The following is a 9,275-nucleotide window of genomic DNA, read 5'->3' as shown; positions in this document are numbered from 1 at the left end:
TTCACGGGATGTCTACTGTTTTGAATCAAAGGCAATAATCTTTTCCTTTCTTTTAGAAATATATCCAATTCATTTAAATCAAAACCCTCATCCTATGCTTTATTATAGTAATTAATGATTCCTATTTTTCAATCAATCCCAAAATCCTATATTTTCTTATTTTAAAGCCCATATTATACAACAAAATCACAATCCTAATTTTCTTTTCCATGAATTCCTACTACCAACTTAACCCAAAACACCAATCTAATTTTCTTTTCAAATGCCTACTAATTTTAGAAAATCAAAAAAAATAATACCATATATTTTCTTTTCCATAATATCCACCTATTTTTAATAAAACCTAATCATATTTTTTTGCAATATCTACTACTTTTTTAATCAGAAACCCCTAATCATATGTTTTTTTGAAATTCCATACTATTCAATTCTAAAAGCCTAATCCTAAGTTTTATTTTCAAAATACTATATCTCAATCAAAACCATAATACTATGTTTTTCACTTCCAATATCTACTCTTTTGATAAAACCATAATACTATCTGTTTTTCATTCACTAATATCTACTACTTTTTAATCAAAACCACTTAATCCAATGTTTTATTTTAGAATTCACTACTATATTTTGAATCAATCCTAATAATATCTTTTGTTACATGTACTCATATTTTTAATAAAACCCAATCAATATCTCCTATTTTAGATCAAAACAATAATCCTATATTCTTTCAAATAAAACCATATCCATTTTCAATCAAAACACTAATCCTATATTTTCTTTTTCATAAGCCACTATTTCTGAATCAAAACCACAATCTAATTTTATTTTTGGAATATACGCAAATCTAAATCAAAACACTAATCATATGTTTATTTTTGGAAATGTCCACTATTTTTAGTTTATAATCAAAGACAATCTAGTTTTCTTATAGTAATGCTCAATATTTTAAATAAAACACTAATCAATTTTTCTTTTCAAATATACCAATTTCCTCAATCAAAAACCTAATCCAGCGAATGTCCCAAATTTTTTGAATCAAAACCCTAATCCTATATTCTTTTTTATATTAATGTCTAATCTTCTCAATCAAATCACCAACCTATATTTTCTTTTCATAATGTCTCATATTTTTTAATTTTGTATTAAAACTATTATCCAATAGTTTTCTAGACTCTCTCCAAGGTCTAACCTGAAAATCTAATTATGTGAATGTCTTTTATTTTTGAATCAAAACTAAAATCCTATGCTTTCTTTGCGTTATGTGTCCTACTTTTAGTTTTGAATCAAAACTGTAATTTTTTTATTTGTAATGTCTTCTATTTTTGTAAACAAAACCCTTTCTTTTCGGAATGTCTGCTATTTTTGAATGAAACCAATAATGCTATGTTTCTTTTTCGGAATGTCTCTTATCTTTCAATCAAAATCCGAAAGATATATTTTATTTTTTTAATGTCTCCTATTTAGCAATTTTGAATCAAAATCCTAACCTATGTTTTATTTTTGGAATGTCTCCTATTTTTCAACAAAAAATCTAATCTTTTCTTTTCTTTTTGGAATGTCTGCTATTTTTGAATCAAAACACTAATCCAATGTTTTTTTTCGAAATGTGTCCTATTTTTCATTCAAAATGCTAATCCTATGTTTTCATATATTAATGTCTCCTATTTTTTAGTCAAAACTCTAATCCTATGTTTTATTTTTCATAATGTTTACTATATTTTCAATCAATACAATAATCCTATGTTTTTTTTTTGAATGAATACTATATTCCAATCAAAACCCTAATCTTAAGTTTTCTTTTTGGAATGTCTACTATTTTTTTAATCAAAACCCTAATTCTAGGTTGTTTTTGAATAATATGTTTTCTTAAATTAATGTTTCCTATTTTGAAATAAAAACCCTAATTCTAGATTGTTTTTGGAATGCATACTATCTTTGAATCAAAACTATAAACATATGTTTTCTTTACAGATACGCGTACTTGATTTTTAACCAAAAGCCCTAGATTCCTACTAGCTTTCTTGCAGCACGTCCGTTAGTTTTTGAGATAAAAATCCTAATCCTAAGCACTGTGCCAAGGAAATATCCCTACTAGTCTGGTACTGCATAACTCATTGAACAATGTTTTTATTATAGTAATCGCTCTCAGATTTTTCAATAAATATAATCATCTGTATCTCGGAAATATCTCTATATTTTCTTTTAATCAAAAACCTAATCCTATGTAGAATATCTACTATATTTTAATCAAAACCCTGATTCTATGTTTACTTATAGTAATCTCTCCTATTTTTCAATGAAAACCTAATCCTATGTTTTCTTACATAAATAACTTCAATTTTTCAATAATACCCCAAATCATATGTTTTTTTATACTATTGTCTCCTATTTTTCAATCAAAACCCTACTCCTATGTTGTTATTTTTGGAATGTCTCTAGTTATTAAAAAACCAAAATGGTATGTTTTCTTGTCTTAATGTCTTATATATAACCACATAATCCAATCTTTTTATCGCTGCGCTAACTAATTTGAAACATTTACCTCGTATTGAGATGCCTAGTCATATTTTAAAGCTGAAAACCCCTAATCCTAGCTCGAGGTGCTCGCTTATTTTTGAATCAAAAGCGACCTTTCATATTTTATTATAGTAATATCTCCTTTTTTTCAATCAAAAACCCTATCCTATGTTTTTTTTTGGAATGCCTACTATATTTGAATCAAAATTCTAAATCTATGTTTTTCCTTTTGGAATATCACCTATTCTACAAAGAAAACCCAAATTCTATATTTTTTTTTTCGTAATACCTTCCTATTTATCAGTTTTGAATCAAAATCCTAACCTATGTTTTTTTTAAGAATGTCTCCTATTTTTCAATCAAAAACCTAATCCTTTCTTTTCATTTAGGAATGTCTGCTATTTTTGAATCAATACACTAATCCTATATTTTCTGCTCAGAATGTGTTCTATTTTCATGTTTGCAATAAAAACCTAATTCTTTGTTTTTTTTCGTAATGTCATTTTTTTTAATCAAAACCGTAATCTTACCATTTCTTTTGGGAATATCTGCTAATCTTTAATCAAAACCTTTAATCCAATGTTTTCTTTCGAAATGTCTCATATCTTCCAATCAAAACCCTAATCCTATCTTTTATTTCTTTTAGCAATGCCTCCTGTTTTTCACTAAAAACCCTAATCCTATGTATTCTTTTTTGAATGTCTACTATTTTTAATTAAAGCCCAAATTCTTTGTTTGCTTATAGTAATGTATCCTATTTATCAATCAAAGCCATAATGCTATGTTTTCTCTTCGGAATGCCTACTATATTTGAATCAAAGATCTAATCATTTGTTTTAATTTTTGGAATGTCTACTATTTTAGAATCAAACCCTTAATCCTATGTTTTCTTATAGTAATGTCTCATACTTGTTAATCAATCACTATTCTTATGTTTTCTTTTAGAAATTCCTACTACATTTGAATCAAAACCCCAATCATATGTTTTCTTTTTAGAATGCCTCTTATTTTTTGATCAACACATTAATTCTTTGTTTTTTTTTCGGATTGTCTCTTATTTCTAAATAAAAAAATTAATCATATGTCTTCTTTTGGAAATGTGCCCTTTTTTCAGTTTTTCATCAAAGCCCTAATCCAATGTTTTATTATAGTAATGTCTCCTATTTTTCAATCAAAACTATAATTTATTTATTTTTTTGGAATGCCTACTATATTTGTATCAAGACCATAATCCTATGTTTTCTTTTCAGAATGCTTTCCAATTTTCAATCAAAACACTAATTCTTTGATTTCTTTTAGGAATGTCTCCTATTTTTTAATAAAAAACCCTAATCCTATTTTTATTTTGGAAATGTGGCCTATTTTTTGTTTTTTAATCAAAACCCATATCCAAAGTTTTATTAAACTCATGTCTCCTATTTTTCAATCAAAACAATAGTACAATATTTTGTTTTAAAAATTTCTCATCATTTTCAATCAAAACTCTAATCTTGTTTTTCTTTTCTGAATGTCTACTATTTCTGAATCAAAACCGTAATAATATGTTTTCTTATAGCAATGTCTCCCATTTTCTTTCAAAACCATAATCCTATGTTTTGTTATAGTAATGTCTCTTATTTTTCAATGAAAACCCCAATCCCTATGTTTTATTATAGAAATATCTCCTTTATTATAAGCAAAACCCTAATCCTATGTTATTTTCCCGAAATGCTGACTATATTTAAACCAAAACCCTAATACTATTTTGCAAACAAAGCCCGAATGCTATGTTTTCTTTTCTTAATGCCTCATATTTTTTTAATCAAGACGCTAATCCTAATTTTTTTGTTTGGAATACCTCATATTTTTAAATTGAAACCCTAATCCTTTGTTTTCATTTGGGAATGTTTGTTATTTTTTATTCAAAATCCTAGCTCTATGTTTATTTTTGAAGTGTTTCATATTTTTTTAATCAAAACCCCAATCCTATGTTTTTACTTTGCTGAATGCCTACTATATTTCAATCGAAACCTTAATCTTATATTTTCTTTTCGGAATATCTACTTTTTTTAATCAAAATGCTGATTCAATGTGTTTTTATAGTAATGTCTCCTATCTTTTAATTAAAACATTAATCCTATGTTTTCTTTTCATAATGTCTACTAGATTTGAATCTAAACCGTAATCCTATGTTTTCATTTTGGAATGTCTCCTATTTTACAAACAAAACCCGAATCCTATGTTTTTTTTCTTAACGTTTGCTATTTATCAATTTTGAAAAGAAAACATAGGTTATGGTTTTTTCGATTCAAAACTTATAATCGTATATTTTTCTTTTCTTAATGTTTTTAACATTTTTTCATAATGCCTAATATTTTTTAATAAAATCCTAATCCTATATTTTCTTTCGGAATGCCTCCTATTTCATAATCAAAACCCTAATCTTATGTTTTCTTTTTTTAGAATGTTTGCTATTTTGAAGCAAACAATAATCGTATGTTTTTTTTGGAAATGTTTCCAATTTTTAAGTTTTTAATCAAAATCATAATCCTACTTTTCTTATAATAATGCCTCCTATTTTTTACTCAAACCCCTAATCCTATGTATTCTTTTCAGAATATCTCATATTTTACAATCAAAATCCTAATCCTATATTTTCTTTTCGGAATGCATCTCTTTTTCTTAATGAAAATATTAATCTTATGTTTTCCTTTTGGGAATGTCTGCTATTTTTCAATAAAAACAATAATCATATGTTTTTTTTCGTAATGTCTCATATTTTTTAATCAAAACACTAATCCTATGTTTTTTTTTAAGTTAAAACCCAAACCTTATATTTCTTTTGGGAATATCTATTATTTTTGTAATAATCTTATGTTTTATTTTTGTAATGTTTGATATTTTTCTGTCAAAACCCTAATCTTATGTTTTCTTTTGGGAATATCTATTATTTTCTATTTAATGCCCTAATCCTATACTTTATTTTCGGAATGGATCATATTTTTCAATCAAAACAACAATTTTGTATTTTTTTCAGAATACCTACTATATTTCATTCAAAACCCAAATAATATGTTTTTTTTCGGAATGTATACTATTTTTTAATCAAAACCCTAATCCTACGTTTTCTTATAGTAATGTCTTTTATTTTTCAATCAAAACCGTCATACTATGTTTTCTTTTCTAAATGTCCATATTTTTTAATCAAAACTCAAGTCTATGTTTTCTTTTCGTGTCTCCTATTTCTCATTCAAAACCCTTATCCTATTTTTTTTCATAATAGTAATGTATCCTATTTCTTATTCAAAAACCTAATCCTATGTTTTCTTATTGCAATGTCTCTGTTTATTCAATAAAAACCTTAATCCTGTATTTTATTTTTGGAATGCCTACTATTTTTGAATCACAACAGAATTCCTATGTTCTCTTTTCAGAATATATTTTATTATTGTTTTGATTAAAAACAATAAGATAATAATAGGAGATATTACAATTTTTAAATTAATACCCTAATCATATGTTCTTTTATATTAATGTCTCATATTTTTCATTCAACGCCCTAATCCTATGTTTTCTTGTAGTAATGTCTCGTATTTTTCAATTAAATCCCTAATCCTATATTTTAATTTTTAAATTCCTACTATATTCGAATAAAAACCCTAACCTAGGTTTTCTTTTTCAAATGTCTAATATTTTCAATTAAAACCCTAATCTTATATTTTTCTTTTGTAATGTCTATTATTTTGAATCAAAACCTTAATCATGTGTTTTCTTAAAGTAATGTCTGCTATTTTTGAATCAAAACCCTAATCCTATGTTTTCTTAAAGTAATGTCTGCTATTTTTATGTTTTGAATCAATACCATAACCTTTTGTTTTCTTTTCGGAATATCTCATTTCTTTTAATCAAAATCCTAATCCTATATTTTCTTTTTGGAATCTCTACTAAGTTTTAATCAAAATATTAATCCTATGATTTCTATCAATAATGCCTCCTATTTTTGATTCACAACTCTAATCATATGTTTTTTCTTTGGGAATGTCTGCTATTTTTGAATCAAAACAATAATCATATGTTTTCTTTTCGTAATGTCTCATATTTATTGGTTTTTAGTCAAAACCGTAATCTTGTGTGTTATTATAGTAATGTCCAATATTTTTCAAGTAAACTATAAGATTAGGGTTTTGATTCAAAAATAGGAGACATTCAAAAATAGGTGACATTTCCAAAAGAAAACATAAGATTAGGGTTTTCATTCAAAACTGAAAAATAGCAGACATTTTAAAAAGAAAAATCCTAATCCTATATTTTCTTTTCTCAATGCCTCCTATTTATCAGTTTTGAATCAAAACCGTAAGCCTATGATTTTCTTTCTGAAAACATAGGATTTGGGTTTTCATTTAAAAATATTAGACAGTCTCAAATGAAAACATAGGATTAGGGTTTTGATAAATAAATAGCAGATATTACAGAAAAAAATTTAGGATTAGCGTTTTGATTTATAAAAAGGAGACATTACTATAAGAAAACATAGGATTATGATCATAATTCAAAAATTTGAGCTATTCCGAAAAGAAAACATAGAATTAGGGTTTTGATAAAAAATTAGCAATGACTTCAAAAATATAAGATAGAAGACATTACTATAAGAAAACATAGGATTAGGATTTCTTTTAGGAATATATTTTCTTTTCAAAATGTCTGTTATTTTTTAATCAAAACTCTAATCCTATGTTTTTTTTTTAAACGCCCACTATTTTTCAGTTTTTAATCAAAAGCCAAATCCTATGTTTTCTTATTGTAATGTCTCCTATTTTTCAGCCAAAACCCTAAACCTATGTTTTGTTTTTGGAATATCTCCTATCTTTCATTTGAAACCCTAATTATATGTTCTTTTTTTTCAGAATGTGTCCTATTTTTCAATTTCGAATGAAAACCCTATTTCTTTTTCATCAAAACCCTAATATTTTTTTTTCTTTATGGAGTGTCTACTATTTTTGAATAAAAAAGCTAATCCTAAGTTTTCTTATAGTATTGTCTCCTATCAATTCCCGAATCCTATGGTTTTTTCAGAATGCCTCCGATTTTTGAATCAAAACACAAATCCTATGTTTTATTTTCGCAATGGCTCCTATCTTTCAGTCAAAACCATATTACTCTATTTTCTTTTTTTTATGTCTGTTATTTATCAGTTTTGAATCAAAACTGTAACCCCCAGATTCTTTATTTCCTTTTTAGAATGGCTCCTATTTCTCAATAAAAACCCTAATCCTTTCTTTTCTTTTAGCAATGTCTGCTATTTTTGAAAGAAAACCATAATCCGATTTTTTTTATCGGAATGTCTGCTATTTTTGAATCAAAACACTAATCCTATGTTTTCTTTACGAAATGTCCCCTGTTAGTTTTCAACCAAAACATTAATCCTTTGTTTTCTTATAGTAATGTCTCATATTTATTAATCAAAAGCATAATCTTATATTTTTTTGTGCGAATGTCTACTATTTTTTATTCAAACCCGTAATTCTTTGTTTTATTTTCGAAATGGCTCATATTTTTAAGCCAAAGCCCTAATCCCATGTTTTCTCTTCTGAATGCCCACCATATTTCAATCAAAACTCTAATTATGTGCTTTTTTTTCAGAATGTGTACTATTTTTTAGTGAAAACCCCAATCCTATGTTTTCATATAGTAATGTCTTCTATTTTTCAATCATAACCCTAATCCTATGTTTTCTTTTCGGAATACCTACTATGTTTGAATCACAACAATAATCCTATGTTTTCATTTCATAATGTCCCCTATTTTCTAAACACAACCCAAATCTTTTGTTTTCTTTTCTTAATGCCTCTTTTTTAACAGTTTTGAAAAGAAAACATATATTAGGTTTTTTTATACAAAACTGATAATCGTATGTTTTCTTTTCGTAATGTCTCCTATGTTTTTCTTTTCGGAATGTCTACTATTTTCGAATCAAAACCCTAATCTTATGTTTTCTTTTTTTAATGTTTGTTATTTTAGAATCAAAACAATAATCATATGTTTACTTTTGGACATGTCCCCTATTTTTTAGTTTTTAACTAAAACCCTAATTCTATGTTTTCTTATAGTAATGGCTTCTATTTTTCAATCAGACCCCTAATCCTTTTTTTGGGAATGTGTACTATTTTTTAATTAAAACAATAATCATATGTTTTCAATTTTCAAGGTCTAATATTTTTTAATCAAAACCATAATCCTATGTTTTGGAATGGCTCCTATTTTTTTATCAAAACCATAATTTCATATTTTCTTTTGTGAATTTCTGCTTTTTTTGATTCAAAACAATAATCCTATGTTTCATTACATAATGTCTCATATATTCCCCTCAAAATCATACACCTATGTTTTTTTCGGAATGTCTACTATTTTTTATTCAAAACCCTATTCCCGTGTTTCATTTTCGGAATGTCTCATTTTTCAATCAAAACAATAATCCTATGTTTTCTTTTCAGAAATGCCTACTATAATTCAATCAAAATACTAATCCTAAGTTTTCTTTTTGGAATGTCTACTATTATGTATCAAAACCCCAATCGAATGTTTTCTTATAGCAATGTCTCCTATTTATAAATCAATACCCTAATCCTATGTTTTGTTTTCTAAATGCCTCCTATATTTGAATCAAAATCCTAATCCTATGTTTTATTTTCACAATGTCTCATATTTTCAATCAAAACCCTAATCCTATGTAATATATTTTTGAATCAAAACAATAATCCTTATGTTTTTTTTTTTTTGCA

Source organism: Dioscorea cayenensis, chromosome 9, assembly GCF_009730915.1.
Source record: "Dioscorea cayenensis subsp. rotundata cultivar TDr96_F1 chromosome 9, TDr96_F1_v2_PseudoChromosome.rev07_lg8_w22 25.fasta, whole genome shotgun sequence".
Lineage (NCBI taxonomy): Eukaryota > Viridiplantae > Streptophyta > Magnoliopsida > Dioscoreales > Dioscoreaceae > Dioscorea > Dioscorea cayenensis.
This window is presented reverse-complemented; position numbering follows the sequence as displayed.